Source organism: Heterodontus francisci, unplaced genomic scaffold, assembly GCF_036365525.1.
Source record: "Heterodontus francisci isolate sHetFra1 unplaced genomic scaffold, sHetFra1.hap1 HAP1_SCAFFOLD_148, whole genome shotgun sequence".
Taxonomy (NCBI): Eukaryota; Metazoa; Chordata; class Chondrichthyes; order Heterodontiformes; family Heterodontidae; genus Heterodontus; species Heterodontus francisci.
Window position 1 is genome coordinate 4390709 of NW_027142345.1, and position 20791 is coordinate 4411499.

The following is a 20791-nucleotide window of genomic DNA, read 5'->3' on the forward strand; positions in this document are numbered from 1 at the left end:
AGTGAGGAGAGTGTGTTCCCCTGATGGTTTAATATACACGGTACGTGTTTCCAGGTAAACAGTATAAGTGAGGAGAGTGTGTTCCCCTGATGGTTTAATATACACGGGACATGTCACCAGGTGAACAGTATAAGTGAGGAGAGTGTGTTCCCCTGATTGTTTAATGCGCACGGGACATGTTACCAGATGAACAATATAAGTGAGGAGAGTGTGTTCCCATGATGGTTTAATATACACGGGACATGTCACCAGGTGAACAGTATAGGTGAGCAGAGTGTGTTCCCCTGATGGTTTAATGCACACGGGACATGTTACCAGGTGAAATCTATAAGTGAGGAGAGTGTGTTCCCCTGATTGTTTAATACACACAGGACATGTCACCTGGTGAACAGAATAAGTGAGGAGAGTGTGTTCCCCTGATGGTTTAATATTCACAGGACATGTTACCTGGTGAAGAGTATAAGTGAAGAGAGTGTGTTCCCCAGATGGCTTAATATGCACGGGACATGTTACCAGGTGAACAGGATAAGTGAGGAGAGTGAGTTCCCCTGATGGTTTAATATTCACAGGACATGTTACCTGGTGAAGAGTATAAGTGAAGAGAGTGTGTTCCCCAGATGGCTTAATATGCACGGGACATGTTACCAGGTGAACAGGATAAGTGAGGAGAGTGTGTTCCCCTGATGGTTTAATATTCACAGGACATGTTACCTGGTGAAGAGTATAAGTGAAGAGAGTGTGTTCCCCAGATGGCTTCATATTCACGGGACATGTTACCAGGTGAACAGGATAAGTGAGGAGAGTGAGTTCCCCTGATTGTTTAATACATACGGGACATGTTACCAGGTGAACAGAATAGTGAGGAGAGTGTTTTCCCACCATGGTTTAATATTCACAGGACATGTTAACTGGTGAAGAGTATAAGTGAAGAGAGTGTGTTCCCCAGATGGCTTAATATGCACGGGACATGTTACCAGGTGAACAGGATAAGTGAGGAGAGTGAGTTCCCCTGATTGTTTAATACATACGGGACATGTTACCAGGTGAACAGAATAGTGAGGAGAGTGTTTTCCCCCGATGGTTTAACATGCACAGGACATGTCACCAGGTGAACAGCATAAGTGAGTAGAGTGTGTTCGCCTGATGGTTTAATATACACGGGACATGTTACCAGGTGAACAGTATAAGTGAGGAGAGTGTGTTGCCCGGATGGTTTAATACACACGGGACATGTTACCAGGTGAACAGTTGACGTGAGGAGAGTGTGTTCCCCTGATGGTTTCATATACATGGGACATGTTACCAGGTGAACAGTATAAGTGAAGCGAGTGTGTTCCCCTGATGGTTTAATATACACAGGACATGTTAACAGGTGAACAGTATAAGTGAGGAGAGTGTGTTCCCCTGATTGTTTAATACACACGGGACATGTTACCAGGTGAAGAGTATGAGTGAGGAGATTGTGTTCCCCTGATTGTTTTTTACGCACGGGACATGTCACCAGGTGAACAGAATAAGTGAGGAGAGTGTGTTCCCCTGATTGTTTAATGCACACGGGACATGTTACCAGGTGAAATCTATAAGTGAGGAGAGTGAATTCCCATGATGGTTTAACTTACACGGGACATGTTACCAGGTGAACAGTATAAGTGAGGAGAGGGTGTTCCACTGATGGTTTAATATACGTGGGACATGTCACCAGGTGAACAGTATAAGAGAGGAGAGCGCGTTCCCCTGATGGTTTAATATACGCGGGACATGTCACCAGGTGAACAGTATAAGTGAGCAGAGTGTGTTCCCCTGATGGTTTAATATTCACAGGACATGTTACCTGGGGAAGAGTATAAGTGAGGAGAGTGTGTTCCCCTGATGGTTTAATATACACAGGACATGTCACTAGGTGAAAAGTATAAGTGAGGAGAGTGTGTTCCCCAGATGGCTTAATATGCACGGGACATGTTACCAGGTGAACAGAATAAGTGAGGAGAGTGAGTTCCCCTGATGGTTTAATATCCACGAGACATGTTACCAGGTGAACAGTACATATGAGGTGAGTGTGTTGCCCTGATGATTTAATATACACGGGACATGTTACCAGGTGAAGAGCAGAAGTGAGGAGAGTCTGTTCCCCTGATTGTTTAATATACACAGGACATGTTACCAGGTGAACAGTATAAGTGAGGAGAGTGTGTTCCCCTGATTGTTTAATACACACGGGACATGTTACCAGGTGAACAGAATAGTGAGGAGAGAGTTTTCCCCTGATGGTTTAATGCGCACGGGACATGTTACCAGGTGAACAGTATAAGTGAGCAGAGTGTGTTGCCCTGATGGTTTAATACGCACGGGACATGTCACCAGGTGAACAGTATAAGTGAGGAGAGTGTGTTCCACTGATGGTTTAAGATACACGGGACACGTTACCTGATGAAGAGTATAAGTGAGGAGAGTGTGTTCCCCTGATTGTTTAATGCACACGGGATATGTCACCAGGTGAACAGTAGAAGTGAGGAGAGTGTGTTCCCCTGATTGTTTAATACGCACGGGACATGTCACCAGGTGAACAGTATAAGTGATGAGAGTGTGTTCCCCTGATGGTTTAAGATACACGGGACACGTTACCTGATGAAGAGTATAAGTGAGGAGAGTGTGTTCCCCTGATTGTTTAATGCACACGGGATATGTCACCAGGTGAACAGTATAAGTGAGGAGAGTGTGTTCCCCTGATGGTTTAATATACACGGGACATGTCACCAGGTGAACAGTACAAGTGAGGAGAGTGTGTTCCCCTGATGGTTTAACATGCACGGGACATTTTACCAGGTGAACAGTATAAGTGAGGAGAGTGTGTTCTCCTGATGGTTTAATATACACGAGACATGTTACCAGGTGAACAGTATATGTGAGGAGAATGTGTTGCCCTGATGGTTTAATATACACGCGACATGTTACGAGGTGAACAGTATAAGTGAGGAGATTGTGTTCCCATGATGGTTTAATATACACGGGACATGTCACCAGGTGAACAGTATAAGTGAGGAGAGTGTGTTGCCCTGATGGTTTAATATACACAGGACATGTTACCAGGTGAACAGTATAAGTGAGGAGAGTGTGTTCCCCTGATGGTTTAATATACACGGGACATGTTACCAGGTGAACAGTATAAGTGAGGAGAGTGTGTTGCCCTGATGGATTAATATACACAGGACATGTTACCAGGTGAAGAGTAGAAGTGAGGAGAGTGTGTTCCCCTAATGGTTTAATACACACGGGACATGTGACCAGGTGAACAGTGTAAGTGAGGAGAGTGTGTTCCCCTGATGGTTTAATATGCACAGGACATGTTACCAGGTGAACAGTATAAGTGAGGAGAGTGTGTTCCCCTGATTGTTTAATTCACACGGGACATGTTACCAGGTGAACAGAATAGTGAGGAGAGTGTTTTCCCCTGATGGTTTAATGCACACGGGACATGTTACCAGGTGAACTGTAGAAGTGAGGAGAGTGTGTTCCCCTGATGGTTTCACATATATGGGACATGTTACCAGGTGAACAGTATAAGTGAAGAGAGTGTGTTCCCCTGATGGTTTAATATACACGGGACATGTTATCAGATGAACAGTGTAAGTGAGGAGAGTGTGTTCCCCTGATTGTTTTATACGCACGGGCCATGTTACCAGGTGAACAGTATAAGTGAGGAGAGTGTGTTCCCCTGATTGTTTAATACACACGGGACATGTTACCAGGTGAACAGTATAAGTGAGGAGAGTGTTTTCCCCTGATGGTTTAATACAGACGGGACATGTCACCAGGTGAACAGTATAAGTGAGGAGAGTGTGTTCCCCTGATTGTTTAATACACACGGGACATGTTACCAGGTGAACAGTATAAGTGAGGAGAGTGTGTTCCCCTGATTGTTTAATGCGCACGGGACATGTTACCAGATGAACAATATAAGTGAGGAGAATGTGTTCCCCTGTTTGTTTAATACACACGGGACATGTTACCAGGTGAACAGTATAAGTGAGGAGAGTGTGTTCCCCTGATGGTTTAATATACGCGGGACATGTCACCAGGTGAACAGTATAAGTGAGGAGAGTGTGTTCCCATGATGGTTTAATATCCGCTTGACATGTCACCAGGTGAACAGTATAAGTGAGGAGAGTGTGTTCCCATGATGGTTTAATGCACACGGGACATGTTACCAGGTGAAATCTATAAGTGAGGAGAGTGTGTTCCCCTGATTGTTTAATACACACGGGACATGTCACCAGGTAAACAGTATAAGTGAGGAGAGTGTGTTCCCCTGATGGTTTAATATACACGGTACGTGTTTCCAGGTAAACAGTATAAGTGAGGAGAGTGTGTTCCCCTGATGGTTTAATATACACGGGACATGTCACCAGGTGAACAGTATAAGTGAGGAGAGTGTGTTCCCCTGATTGTTTAATGCGCACGGGACTTGTTACCAGATGAACAATATAAGTGAGGAGAGTGTGTTCCCATGATGGTTTAATATACACGGGACATGTCACCAGGTGAACAGTATAGGTGAGCAGAGTGTGTTCCCCTGATGGTTTAATGCACACGGGACATGTTACCAGGTGAAATCTATAAGTGAGGAGAGTGTGTTCCCCTGATTGTTTAATACACACAGGACATGTCACCTGGTGAACAGAATAAGTGAGGAGAGTGTGTTCCCCTGATGGTTTAATATTCACAGGACATGTTACCTGGTGAAGAGTATAAGTGAAGAGAGTGTGTTCCCCAGATGGCTTAATATGCACGGGACATGTTACCAGGTGAACAGGATAAGTGAGGAGAGTGAGTTCCCCTGATGGTTTAATATTCACAGGACATGTTACCTGGTGAAGAGTATAAGTGAAGAGAGTGTGTTCCCCAGATGGCTTAATATGCACGGGACATGTTACCAGGTGAACAGGATAAGTGAGGAGAGTGTGTTCCCCTGATGGTTTAATATTCACAGGACATGTTACCTGGTGAAGAGTATAAGTGAAGAGAGTGTGTTCCCCAGATGGCTTCATATGCACGGGACATGTTACCAGGTGAACAGGATAAGTGAGGAGAGTGAGTTCCCCTGATTGTTTAATACATACGGGACATGTTACCAGGTGAACAGAATAGTGAGGAGAGTGTTTTCCCCCGATGGTTTAATATTCACAGGACATGTTACCTGGTGAAGAGTATAAGTGAAGAGAGTGTGTTCCCCAGATGGCTTAATATGCACGGGACATGTTACCAGGTGAACAGGATAAGTGAGGAGAGTGAGTTCCCCTGATTGTTTAATACATACGGGACATGTTACCAGGTGAACAGAATAGTGAGGAGAGTGTTTTCCCCCGATGGTTTAACATGCACAGGACATGTCACCAGGTGAACAGCATAAGTGAGTAGAGTGTGTTCGCCTGATGGTTTAATATACACGGGACATGTTACCAGGTGAACAGTATAAGTGAGGAGAGTGTGTTGCCCGGATGGTTTAATACACACGGGACATGTTACCAGGTGAACAGTTGACGTGAGGAGAGTGTGTTCCCCTGATGGTTTCATATACATGGGACATGTTACCAGGTGAACAGTATAAGTGAAGCGAGTGTGTTCCCCTGATGGTTTAATATACACAGGACATGTTAACAGGTGAACAGTATAAGTGAGGAGAGTGTGTTCCCCTGATTGTTTAATACACACGGGACATGTTACCAGGTGAAGAGTATGAGTGAGGAGATTGTGTTCCCCTGATTGTTTTTTACGCACGGGACATGTCACCAGGTGAACAGAATAAGTGAGGAGAGTGTGTTCCCCTGATTGTTTAATGCACACGGGACATGTTACCAGGTGAAATCTATAAGTGAGGAGAGTGAATTCCCATGATGGTTTAACTTACACGGGACATGTTACCAGGTGAACAGTATAAGTGAGGAGAGGGTGTTCCACTGATGGTTTAATATACGTGGGACATGTCACCAGGTGAACAGTATAAGAGAGGAGAGTGCGTTCCCCTGATGGTTTAATATACGCGGGACATGTCACCAGGTGAACAGTATAAGTGAGCAGAGTGTGTTCCCCTGATGGTTTAATATTCACAGGACATGTTACCTGGGGAAGAGTATAAGTGAGGAGAGTGTGTTCCCCTGATGGTTTAATATACACAGGACATGTCACTAGGTGAAAAGTATAAGTGAGGAGAGTGTGTTCCCCAGATGGCTTAATATGCACGGGACATGTTACCAGGTGAACAGAATAAGTGAGGAGAGTGAGTTCCCCTGATGGTTTAATATCCACGAGACATGTTACCAGGTGAACAGTACATATGAGGTGAGTGTGTTGCCCTGATGATTTAATATACACGGGACATGTTACCAGGTGAAGAGCAGAAGTGAGGAGAGTCTGTTCCCCTGATTGTTTAATATACACAGGACATGTTACCAGGTGAACAGTATAAGTGAGGAGAGTGTGTTCCCCTGATTGTTTAATACACACGGGACATGTTACCAGGTGAACAGAATAGTGAGGAGAGAGTTTTCCCCTGATGGTTTAATGCGCACGGGACATGTTACCAGGTGAACAGTATAAGTGAGCAGAGTGTGTTGCCCTGATGGTTTAATACGCACGGGACATGTCACCAGGTGAACAGTATAAGTGAGGAGAGTGTGTTCCCCTGATGGTTTAACATACACGGGACATGTTACCAGGTGAACAGTATAAGTGAGAAGAGTGTGTTCCCCTGATAGTTTAATATACACGGGACATGTTACCAGGTGAACAGTATAAGTGAGGAGAGTGTGTTGCCCTGATGGTTTAATGCACACGGGACATGTTACCAGGTGAACAGTATAAGTGAGGAGAGTGTGTTCCCCTGATGATTTAATACACACGGGACATGTTACCAGGTGAACAGTATAAGTGAGGAGAGTGTGTTCCCCTGATTTTTTAATGCACACGGGACATGTTACCAGGTGAACAGTAGAAGTGAGGAGAGTGTGTTCCCCTGATGGTTTCATATGCATGGGACATGTTACCAGGTGAACAGTATAAGTGAAGAGAGTGTGTTCCCCTGATGGTTTAATATGCACAGGACATGTTACCAGGTGAACAGTATAAGTGAGGAGAGTGTGTTCCCCTGATTGTTTAATATACACGGGACATGTCACCAGGTGAACAGTATAAGTGAGGAGAGTGTGTTCCCCTGATGGTTTAACATACACGGGACATGTTACCAGGTGAACAGTATAAGTGAGAAGAGTGTGTTCCCCTGATAGTTTAATATACACGGGACATGTTACCAGGTGAACAGTATAAGTGAGGAGAGTGTGTTGCCCTGATGGTTTAATGCACACGGGACATGTTACCAGGTGAACAGTATAAGTGAGGAGAGTGTGTTCCCCTGATGATTTAATACACACGGGACATGTTACCAGGTGAACAGTATAAGTGAGGAGAGTGTGTTCCCCTGATTTTTTAATGCACACGGGACATGTTACCAGGTGAACAGTAGAAGTGAGGAGAGTGTGTTCCCCTGATGGTTTCATATGCATGGGACATGTTACCAGGTGAACAGTATAAGTGAAGAGAGTGTGTTCCCCTGATGGTTTAATATGCACAGGACATGTTACCAGGTGAACAGTATAAGTGAGGAGAGTGTGTTCCCCTGATTGTTTAATACACACGGGACATGTTACCAGGTGAACAGAATAGTGAGGAGAGTGTTTTCCCCTGATGATTTAATATTCACAGGACATGTTACCTGGGGAACAGTATAAGTGAGGAGAGTGTGTTCCCCTGATTGTTTAATGCACACAGGACATGTTACCAGGTGAACAGTATAAGTCAGCAGAGTGTGTTCCCCTGATGGTTCTATATACACGGGACATGTCACCAGGTGAACAGTATAAGTGAGGAGAGTGTGTTCCCCTGATGGTTTAATATTCACAGGACATGTTATCTGGGGAAGAGTATAAGTGAGGAGAGTGTGTTCCCCTGATGGTTTAATATACACAGGACATGTTACCAGGTGAACAGCATAAGTGAGGAGAGTGAGTTCCCCTGATGGTTTAATATACACGAGACATGTTACCAGGTGAACAGTATATGTGAGGAGAGTGTGTTGCCCTGATGATTTAATATACACGGGACATGTTTCCAGGTGAAGAGCAGAAGTGAGGAGAGTGTGTTCCCATGATTGTTTAATAAACTCGGGACATGTCACCAGGTGAACAGTATAAGTGAGGAGAGTGTGTTCCCCAGATGGTTTTATGCACACGGGAAATGTCACCAGGTGAACAGGATATGTGAGGAGAGTGTGTTGCCCTGATGGTTTAATATACACGCGACATGTTACGAGGTGAAGAGTATAAGTGAGGAGAGTGTGTTGCCCTGATGGTTTAATATACACAGGACATGTTACCAGGTGAAGAGTAGAAGTGAGGAGAGTGTGTTCCCCTAATGGTTTAATACACACGGGACATGTGACCAGGTGAACAGTATAAGTGTGGAGAGTGTGTGCCCCTGATGGTTTAACATACACAGGATATGTTACCAGGTAAACAGTATAAGTGAGGAGAGTGTGTTCCCCTGATGGGTTCATATGCACAGGACATGTTACCAGGTGAACAGTATAAGTGAGGAGAGTGTGTTCCCCTGATTGTTTAATTCACACGGGACATGTTACCAGGTGAACAGAATAGTGAGGAGAGTGTTTTCCCATGATGGTTTAATACACACGGGACATGTCACCAGGTGAACAGTATAAGTGAGGAGAGTGTGTTCCCCTGATTTTTTAATGCACACAGGACATGTTACCAGGGGAACAGTAGAAGTGAGGAGAGTGTGTTCCCCTGATGGTTTCATATACATGGGACATGTTACCAGGTGAACAGTGTAAGTGAAGAGAGTGTGTTCCCCTAATGGTTTAATATACACAGGACATGTTACCAGGTGAACAGTATAAGTGAGGAGAGTGTGTTCCCCTGATTGTTTAATACGCACGGGACATGTTACCAGGTGAACAGAATAGTGAGGAGAGTGTTTTCCCCTGATGGTTTAATGCGCACGGGACATGTTACCAGGCGAACAGTATAAGTGAGGAGAGTGTGTTCCCCTGATATTTAATATACACAGGACATGTTACCAGGTGAACAGTGTAAGTGAAGAGAGTGTGTTCCCCTAATGGTTTAATATACACAGGACACGTCACCAGGTGAACAGTATAAGTGAGGAGAGTGAGTTCCCCTGATGGTTTAATATACACGAGACATGTTACCAGGTGAACAGTATAAGTGAGGAGAGTGTGTTCCCCTGATGGTTTAACATGCACGGGACATTTTACCAGGTGAACAGTATAAGTGAGGAGAGTGTGTTCCCCTGATGGTTTAATATACACGGGACATGTTACCAGGTGAACAGTATAAGTGAGGAGAGTGTGTTGCCCTGATGGCTTAATACACACGGGACATGTGACCAGGTGAACAGTATAAGTGAGGAGAGTGTGTTCCCCTAATGGTTTAATACACACGGGACATGTGACCAGGTGAACAGTAGAAGTGAGGAGAGTGTGTTCCCCTAATGGTTTAATACACACGGGACATGTGACCAGGTGAACAGTATAAGTGAGGAGAGTGTGTTCCCCTAATGGTTTAATACACACGGGACATGTGACCAGGTGAACAGTAGAAGTGAGGAGAGTTTGTTCCCCTAATGGTTTAATACACACGGGACATGTTACCAGGTAAACAGTATAAGTGAGGAGAGTGTGTTCCCCTGATGGTTTAATACACACGGGACATGTGACCAGGTGAACAGTATAAGTGAGGAGAGTGTGTTCCCCTAATGGTTTAATACACACGGGACATGTGACCAGGTGAACAGTAGAAGTGAGGAGAGTGTGTTCCCCTAATGGTTTAATACACACGGGACATGTTACCAGGTAAACAGTATAAGTGAGGAGAGTGTGTTCCCCTGATGGTTTAATACACACAGGACATGTTACCAGGTGAAGAGTACAAGTGAGGAGAGTGTGTTCCCCTGATTGTTAAATTCACACGGGACATGTTACCAGGTGAACAGAATAGTGAGGAGAGTGTGTTCCCCTGATGGTTTAATATACACAGGACATGATACCAGGTGAACAGTATAAGTGAGGAGAGTGTGTTCACCTGATTGTTTAATACGCACGGGACATGTTACCAGGTGAACAGTATAAGTGAAGAGAGTGTGTTCCCCAGATGGTGTAATATACACGGGACATGTTACCATGTGATCAGTATAAGTGAGGAGAGTGTGTTCCCCTGATGGTTTAATATACATGGGACCTATTACCAGGTGAACAGAATAAGTGAGGTGAGGGCTTTCCCCTGATGGTTTAATATACACGGGACATGTTATCAGGTGAACAGTATAAGTGAGGAGAGTGTGTTCCCCTGATGGTTTAATATTCACGGGACATGTTACCAGGTGAACAGTATAAGTGATGAGACTGTATTCCCCTGATGGTTCAATATACACGGGACATGTTAGCGGGTGAACAGTACAAGTGAGGAGAGTGTGTTCCCCTGATCGTTTAATACACCCGGGACATGTTACCAGGTGAACAGTATAAGTGAGGAGAGTGTGATCCAATGATTGTTTAATATACACGGGACATGTTACCAGGTGAACAGTATAAGTGAGGACAGTGTGTTCCCCTGATGGTATAATAAACATGGGACATGTTTCCAGTTGAACAGTATAAGTGAGGAGAGTGTGATCCAATGATTGTTTAATATACACGGGACATGTTACCAGGTGAACAGCATAAGTGAGGATACTGTATTCCCCTGATGGTTCAATATACACGGGACATGTTAGCTGGTCAACAGTATAAGTGAGGAGAGGGCTTTCCCCTGATGGTTTAATATATACGGGACATGTTACCAGTTGAACAGTATAAGTGAGGAGAGGGCTTTCCCCTGATGGTTTAATATATACGGGACATGTTACCAGGTGAACAGTATAAGTGAGGATACTGTATTCCCCTGATGGTTCAATATATACGGGACATGTTACCAGGTGAACAGTATAAGTGAGCAGAGTGTGTTCCCCTGATTGTTAAAAATACACGGGACATGTTACCAGGTGAACAGTATAAGTGAGGAGAGTGTGTTCCCCAGATGGTTTAATATACACGGGACATGTTACCAGGTGAACAGTATAAGTGAGGAGAGTGTGTTCCCCTGATGGTATAATATACACGGGACTTATTACCAGGTGAACAGAGTAAGTGAGGAGAGGGCTTTCCCCTGATGGTTTAATATACACGGGACTTATTACCAGGTGAACAGAGTAAGTGAGGAGAGGGCTTTCCCCTGATGGTTTAATATACACGGGACATGTTACCAGGTGAACAGTATAAGTGAGGAGAGTGTGTTCCCCTGATGGTTTAATATACATGGGACATGTTACCAGGTGAACAGTATAAGTGAGGAGATTGTCTTCCCCTGATGGTTTAACATGCACGGGACATGTTACCAGGTCAACAGTATAAGTGAGGAGACTGTGTTCCCCTGATGGTTTAATATACATGGGACATGTTACCAGGTGAACAGTAAAAGTGAGGAGAGTGTGTTCCCCTGATGGTTTAACATGCACGGGACATGTTACCAGGTCAACAGTATAAGTGAGGAGAGTGTGATCCCCTGATGGTTTAATACAAACAGGACATGTCAACAGGTGAACAGTATCAGTGAGGAGAGTCTGTTCCCCTGATGGTTTACTATACACAGGACATGATACCAGGTGAACAGATTAAGTGAGGAGAGTGTGTTCCCCTGATTGTTTAATATAACCGGGACATGTCATCAGGTGAACAGTATAAGTGAGGTGAGTGTGTTCCCCTGATGGTTTAATATACACAGGACATGATACCAGGTGAACAGCATAAGTGAGGAGAGTGTGTTCCGCTGATGTTTTAATATACACGGGACATGTTACCAGGTGAACAGTATAAGTGAGGAGAGTGCTTTCCCCTGATGGTTTAATAAACACGGGACATGTTACCAGGTGAACAGCAAAAGTGAGGAGAGTGTGTTCCCCTGATGGTATAATATACACGGGACATGTTACCAGGTGAACAGTATAAGTGAGGAGAGGGCTTACCCATGATGTTTTAATATGCACGGGACATGTTACCAGGTGAACAGTATAAGTGAGGAGAGGGCTTACCCATGATGTTTTAATATTCACGGGACTTGTTACCAGGTGAACAGTATAAGTGAGGAGAGTGAGTTCCCCTGATGGTTTAATATACACGGGACATGTTACCAGGAGAACAGTATAAGTGATGAGAGTGCTTTCCCCTGATGTTTTAATATACACGGGACATGTTACCAGGTGAACAGTATAAGTGAGGACAGTGTGTTCCCCTGATGGTGTAATAAACATGGGACATGTTACCAGCAGAAAAGTATAAGTGAGGAGAGTGTATTCCCATGATTTTTTAAAAAGCAAGGGACATGTTACCAGGTGAACAATATAAGTGAGGGTAATGTGTTCCCCTGATGGTTTAATATATACGGGACATGTTACCAGGTGAACACTATAAGTGAGGATGCTGTATTCCCCTGATGGTTCAATATACACGGGACATGTTAGCTGGTGAACAGTATAAGTGAGGAGAGGGCTTTCCCCTGATGGTTTAATATACACGGGACATGTTCCCAGCTGAACAGGATAAGTGAGGAGAGGGCTTTCCCCTGATGGTTTAATATACACGGGACATGTTACCAGGTGAACAGTATAAGTGAGGAGAGTGTGTTCCTCTGATGGTATAATATCCACGGGACATGTTACCAGCTGAACAGTGTAAGTGAGGAGAGGGCTTTCCCCTGATGGTTTAATATACACGGGACATTTTAGCAGGTGAACAGTATAAGTGAGGAGAGTGTGTTCCCCTGATGGTATAATCTCCACGGGTCATGTTACCAGCTGAACAGTGTAAGTAAGGAGAGGGCTTTCCCCTGATGGTTTAATATACACGGGACATTTTAGCAGGTGAACAGTATAAGTGAGGAGAGTGTGTTCCCCTGATGACTTAATATACACGGGACATGTTAGCAGGTGAACAGTATAAGTGAGGAGAATGTGTTCCCCTGATGGTTTAATATACACGGGACATGTTACCAGGTGAACAGTATAAGTGAGGAGACTGTTTTCCCCTGATGGTTTAATATACACAAGACATGTTACCAGGTGAAGGGTAGAAGTGAGGAGAGCCTGTTCCCCTGATTGCTTAATATACGTGGGACATGTTACAAGGTGACGAGTATAAGTGAGGAGAGTGTGTTCCCCTCATTGTTTAATATACACGGGACATGTTGCCAGGTGAACAGTATAAGTGAGGAGAGTGTGTTCCCATGATGGTTAAATACACACGGGACATGTTACCAGGTGAACAGTATAAGTGAGGAGAGTGTGATCCAATGATTGTTTAATACTGACGGGACATGTTACCAGGTCAACAGTATAAGTGAGGAGAGTGTGTTCCCCTGATGGTTTAACATGCACGGGACATGTTACCAGGTGAACAGTATAAGTGAGGAGAGTGTGTTCCCATGATGGTTTAATACACACGGGACATCTTACCAGGTGAACAGTATAAGTGAGGAGAGTGTGATCCAATGATTGTTTAATACTGACGGGACATGTTACCAGGTCAACAGTATAAGTGAGGAGAATGTATTCCCCTGATGGATTAACAGGCAGGGGACATGTTACCAGGTGAACAGTATAAGTGAGGAGAATGTATTCCCCTGATGGTTTAATAGACACGGGACATGTTAGCAGGTGAACAGAATAAGTGAGGAGAGTGTGTTCCCCTGATGGTTTAATATACACGGGACATGTTAGCAGGTGAACAGTATAAGTGAGGAGAATGGATTCCCCTGATGGTTTAATATACACGGGACATGTTACCAGGTGAACAGTATAAGTGAGGAGACTGTGTTCCCCTGATGGTTTAATATACACAGGACATGTTACCAGGTGAACAGTATAAGTGAGGAGAATGTGTTCCCCTGATGGTTTAATATACACGGGACATGTTACCAGGTGAAAAGTATAAGTTAGGAGAGTGTGTTCCCCTGATTGTTTAATATACACGGGACATGTTAGCAGGTGAACAGTATCAGTGAGGAGAATGTGTTACCCTGATGGTTTAATATACACGGGACAAGTTCCCAGGTGAACAGTATAAGTGAGGAGAGTGTGTTCCCCTGATGGTTTAACACGCACGGGACGTGTCACCAGGTGATGAGTAGAAGTGAGGAGAGTGTGTTCCCCTGATGGTCTAATATACACGGGACATGTTACCAGGTGAACATTATATGTGAAGAGAGTGTGTTCCCCTAATCGTTTAATATACACGGGACATGATACCAAGTGAACAGTATAAGTGAGGATAGTGTGTTCCCCTGATTGCTTAATATACGTGGGACATGTTACCAGGTGAACAGTATAAGTGAGGAGAATGTGTTCCCCTGATGGTTTAATATACACGGGACATGTTACCAGGTGAAAAGTATAAGTTAGGAGAGTGTGTTCCCCTGATTGTTTAATATACACGGGACATGTTAGCAGGTGAACAGTATCAGTGAGGAGAATGTGTTCCCCTGATGGTTTAATATACACGGGACAAGTTACCAGGTGAACAGTATAAGTGAGGAGAGTGTGTTCCCCTGATGGTTTAACACGCACGGGACGTGTCACCAGGTGAAGAGTATAAGTGAGGAGATTGTGTTCCCCTCATTGTTTAATATGCACGGGACATGTTAGCAGGTGAACAGTATCAGTGAGGAGAATGTGTACCCTGATGGTTTAATATACACGGGAGATGTTACCAGGTGAACAGTATAAGTGAAGAGAGTGTGTTCCCCAGATGGTGTAATATACACGGGACCTATTACCAGGTGAACAGAATAAGTGAGGTGAGGGCTTTCCCCTGATGGTTTAATATACACGGGACATCTTATCAGGTGAACAGTATAAGTGAGGAGAGTGTGTTCCCCTGATGGTTTAATACACCCGGGACATGTTACCAGGTGAACAGTATATGTGAGGAGAGTGTGATCCAATGATTGTTTAATATACACGGGACATGTTACCACGTGTACAGTATAAGTGAGGAGAGTGTGTTCCCATGATGGTTTAACAGGCAGGGGACATGTTACCAGGTGCAAAGTAGAAGTGAGGAGAGTGTGTTCCCCTGATGGTTTAATATACACGGGACATGTTACCAGGTGAAGAGTATAAGTGAGGATACTGTATTCCCCTGATGGTTCAATATACACGGGACATGTTAGCTGGTGAACAGTCTAAGTGAGGAGAGTGTGTTCCCCTGATGGATTAATATACACAGGACATGTTACCAGGTGAAGAGTATAAGTGAAGAGAGTGTGTTCCTCTGATGGTTTAATACACACGGGACATGTTACCAGGTAAACAGTGTAGGTGAGGAGAGTGAGTTCCCCTGATGGTTTAATACAAACAGGACATGTTACCAGGTGAACAGTATAAGTGAGGAGAATGTATTCCCCTGATGGTTTAATATACACGGGACATGTTACCAGGTGAACAGTATAAGTGAGGAGAGTGTGTTCCCCTGATGGATTAATATACACGGGACATGTTACCAGGTGAACAGTATAAGTGAGGAGAGTGTGTTCCCCTGATGGTATAATATAGACGGGACATGTTACCAGCTGAACAGTATAAGTGAGGAGTGTTGTTCCCCTGATGGTTTAATATACACGGGACATGGTAGCAGGTGAACAGTATAAGTGAGGCGAATGTATTCCCCTGATGGTTTAATATACACGGGACATGTTACCAGGTGAACAGTATCAGTGAGGAGAATGTGTTCCCCTGATGGTTTAATATACACAGGACATGTTACCAGGGAAACAGTATAAGTGAGGAGAATGTGTTCCCCTGATGGTTTAATATACACGGGACATGTTACCAGGTGAAAAGTATAAGTGAGGAGAGTGTGTTCCCCTGATGGTTTAATATACACGGGACTTATTACCAGGTGAACAGAATAAGTGAGGAGAGGGCTTTCCCCTGATGGTTTAATATACACGGGACATGTTAGCAGGTGAACAGTATAAGTGAGGAGAATGTGTTCCCCTCATGGTTTAATGCACATGGGACATGTTACCAGGTGAACAGTATAAGTGAGGAGAGTGTGTTCCCATGATGGTTTAACAGGCAGGGGACATGTTACCAGGTCAACAGTATAAGTGAGGAGAGTGTGTTCCCCTGATGGTTTAACATGCACGGGACATGTTACCAGGTGAACAGTATAAGTTAGGAGAGTGTGTTCCCCTGATTGTTTAATAAACACGGGACATGTTAGCAGGTGAACAGTATCAGTGAGGAGAATGTGTTCCCCTGATGGTTTAATATACACGGGACAAGTTACCAGGTGAACAGTATAAGTGAGGAGAGTGTGTTCCCCTGATGATTTAACACGCACGGGACGTGTCACCAGGTGAAGAGTATAAGTGAGGAGATTGTGTTCCCCTCATTGTTTAATATGCATGGGACATGTTAGCAGGTGAACAGTATCAGTGAGGAGAATGTGTACCCTGATGGTTTAATATACACGGGAGATGTTACCAGGTGAACAGTATAAGTGAAGAGAGTGTGTTCCCCAGATGGTGTAATATACACGGGACATGTTACCATGTGATCAGAATAAGTGAGGTGAGGGCTTTCCCCTGATGGTTTAATATACACGGGACATGTTATCAGGTGAACAGTATAAGTGAGGAGAGTGTGTTCCCCTGATGGTTTAATATACACGGGACATGTTACCAGGTGAAGAGTATAAGTGAGGATACTGTATTCCCCTGATGGTTCAATATACACGGGACATGTTAGCTGGTGAACAGTCTAAGTGAGGAGAGTGTGTTCCCCTGATGGATTAATATACACAGGACATGTTACTAGGTGAAGAGTATAAGTGAAGAGAGTGTGTTCCCCTGATGGTTTAATACACACGGGACATGTTACCAGGTTAGCAGTGTAGGTGAGGAGAGTGAGTTCCCCTGATGGTTTAATACAAACAGGACATGTTACCAGGTGAACAGTATAAGTGAGGAGAATGTATTCCCATGATGGTTTAATATACACGGGACATGTTACCAGGTGAACAGTATAAGTGAGGAGAGTGTGTTCCCCTGATGGATTAATATAAACGGGACATGTTACCAGGTGAACAGTATAAGTGAGGAGAGTGTGTTCCCCTGATGGTATAATATAGACGGGACATGTTACCAGCTGAACAGTATAAGTGAGGAGAGTGTTGTTCCCCTGATGGTTTAATATTCACGGGACATGTTACCAGGTGAACAGTATAAGTGATGAGACTGTATTCCCCTGATGGTTCAATATACACGGGACATGTTAGCGGGTGAACAGTATAAGTGAGGAGAGTGTGTTCCCCTGATGGTTTAATATACACGGGACATGTTACCAGGTGAAGAGTATAAGTGAGGATACTGTATTCCCCTGATGGTTCAATATACACGGGACATGTTAGCTGGTGAACAGTCTAAGTGAGGAGAGTGTGTTCCCCTGATGGATTAATATACACAGGACATGTTACTAGGTGAAGAGTATAAGTGAAGAGAGTGTGTTCCCCTGATGGTTTAATACACACGGGACATGTTACCAGGTTAGCAGTGTAGGTGAGGAGAGTGAGTTCCCCTGATGGTTTAATACAAACAGGACATGTTACCAGGTGAACAGTATAAGTGAGGAGAATGTATTCCCATGATGGTTTAATATACACGGGACATGTTACCAGGTGAACAGTATAAGTGAGGAGAGTGTGTTCCCCTGATGGATTAATATAAACGGGACATGTTACCAGGTGAACAGTATAAGTGAGGAGAGTGTGTTCCCCTGATGGTATAATATAGACGGGACATGTTACCAGCTGAACAGTATAAGTGAGGAGAGTGTTGTTCCCCTGATGGTTTAATATACACGGGACATGGTAGCAGGTGAACAGTATAAGTGAGGCGAATGTATTCCCCTGATGGTTTAATATACACGGGACATGTTACCAGGTGAACAGTATAAGTGAGGAGAATGTGTTCCCCTGATGGTTTAATATACACAGGACATGTTACCAGGGAAACAGTGTAAGTGAGGAGAATGTGTTCCCCTGATGGTTTAATATACACGGGACATGTTAGCAGGTGAACAGTATAAGTGAGGAGAATGTGTTCCCCTCATGGTTTAATACACATGGGACATGTTACCAGGTGAACAGTATAAGTGAGGAGAGTGTGTTCCCATGATGGTTTAACAGGCAGGGGACATGTTACCAGGTCAACAGTATAAGTGAGGAGAGTGTGTTCCCCTGATGGTTTAATACACACGGGACATGTTACCAGGTGAACAGTATAAGTGAGGAGAGTGTGATCCAATGATTGTTTAATACTGACGGGACATGTTACCAGGTCAACAGTATAAGTGAGGAGAATGTATTCCCCTGATGGTTTAATAGACACGGGACATGTTAGCAGGTGAACAGAATAAGTGAGGAGAGTGTGTTCCCCTGATGGTTTAATATACACGGGACATGTTAGCAGGTGAACAGTATAAGTGAGGAGAATGTATTCCCCTGATGGTTTAATATACACGGGACATGTTACCAGGTGAACAGTATAAGTGAGGAGACTGTGTTCCCCTGATGGTTTAATATACACAGGACATGTTACCAGGTGAACAGTATAAGTGAGGAGAATGTGTTCCCCTGATGGTTTAATATACACGGGACATGTTACCAGGTGAAAAGTATAAGTTTGGAGAGTGTGTTCCCCTGATTGTTTAATATACACGGGACATGTTAGCAGGTGAACAGTATCAGTGAGGAGAATGTGTTACCCTGATGGTTTAATATACACGGGACAAGTTCCCAGGTGAACAGTATAAGTGAGGAGAGTGTGTTCCCCTGATGGTTTAACACGCACGGGACGTGTCACCAGGTGAAGAGTAGAAGTGAGGAGAGTGTGTTCCCCTGATGGTCTAATATACACGGGACATGTTACCAGGTGAACATTATATGTGAAGAGAGTGTGTTCCCCTAATCGTTTAATATACACGGGACATGATACCAAGTGAACAGTATAAGTGAGGATAGTGTGTTCCCCTGATTGCTTAATATACGTGGGACATGTTACCAGGTGAACAGTATGAGTGAGGAGAATGTGTTCCCCTGATGGTTTAATATACACGGGACATGTTACCAGGTGAAAAGTATAAGTTAGGAGAGTGAGTTCCCCTGATTGTTTAATATACACGGGACATGTTAGCAGGTGAACAGTATAAGTGAGGAGAATGTGTTCCCCTGATGGTTTAATATACACGGGACATGTTACCAGGTGAACAGTATAAGTGAGGAGAATGTGTTCCCCTGATGGTTTAATATACACGGGACAAGTTACCAGGTGAACAGTATAAGTGAGGAGAGTGTGTTCCCCTGATGGTTTAACACGCACGGGACGTGTCACCAGGTGAAGAGTATAAGTGAGGAAATTGTGTTCCCCTCATTGTTTAATATACACAGGACATGTTACCAGGTGAAAAGTATAAGTTAGGAGAGTGAGTTCCCCTGATTGTTTAATATACACGGGACATGTTAGCAGGTGAACAGCATCAGTGAGGAGAATGTGTACACTGATGGTTTAATATACACGGGAGATGTTACCAGGTGAACAGTATAAGTGAAGAGAGTGTGTTCCCCAGATGGTGTAATATACACGGGACATGTTACCATGTGATCAGTATAAGTGAGGAGAGTGTGTTCCCCTGATGGTTTAATATACATGGGACCTATTACCAGGTGAACAGAATAAGTGAGGTGAGGGCTTTCCCCTGATGGTTTAATATACACGGGACATGTTATCAGGTGAACACTATAAGTGATGAGACTGTATTCCCCTGATGGTTCAATATACACGGGACATGTTAGCGGGTGAACAGTATAAGTGAGGAGAGTGTGTTCCCCTGATGGTTTAATACACCCGGGACATGTTACCAGGTGAACAGTATAAGTGAGGAGAGTGTGATCCAATGATTGTTTAATATACACGGGACATGTTACCAGGTGAACAGTATAAGTGAGGAGAGTGTGTTCCCATGATGGTTTAACAGGCAGGGGACATGTTACCAGGTGCAAAGTAGAAGTGAGGAGAGTGTGTTCCCCTGATGGTTTAATATACACGGGACATGTTACCAGGTGAAGAGTATAAGTGAGGATGCTGTATTCCCCTGATGGTTCAATATACACGGGACATGTTAGCTGGTGAACAGTCTAAGTGAGGAGAGTGTGTTCCCCTGATGGATTAATATACACAGGACATGTTACCAGGTGAAGAGTATAAGTGAAGAGAGTGTGATCCCCTGATGGTTTAATACACACAGGACATGTTACCAGGTAAACTGTGTAAGTGAGGAGAGTGAGTTCCCCTGATGGTTTAATACAAACAGGACATGTTAGCAGGTGAACAGTATAAGTGAGGAGAATGTATTCCCCTGATGGTTTAATATACACGGGGCATGATACCAGGTGAACAGTATAAGTGAGGAGAGTGTGTTCCCCTGATGATTTAATATACACGGGACATGTTACCAGGTGAAGAGTATAAGTGAGGATACTGTATGCCCCAGATGATTCAATATACACGGGACATGTTAGCTGGTGAAGAGTAGAAGTGAGGAGAGTGTG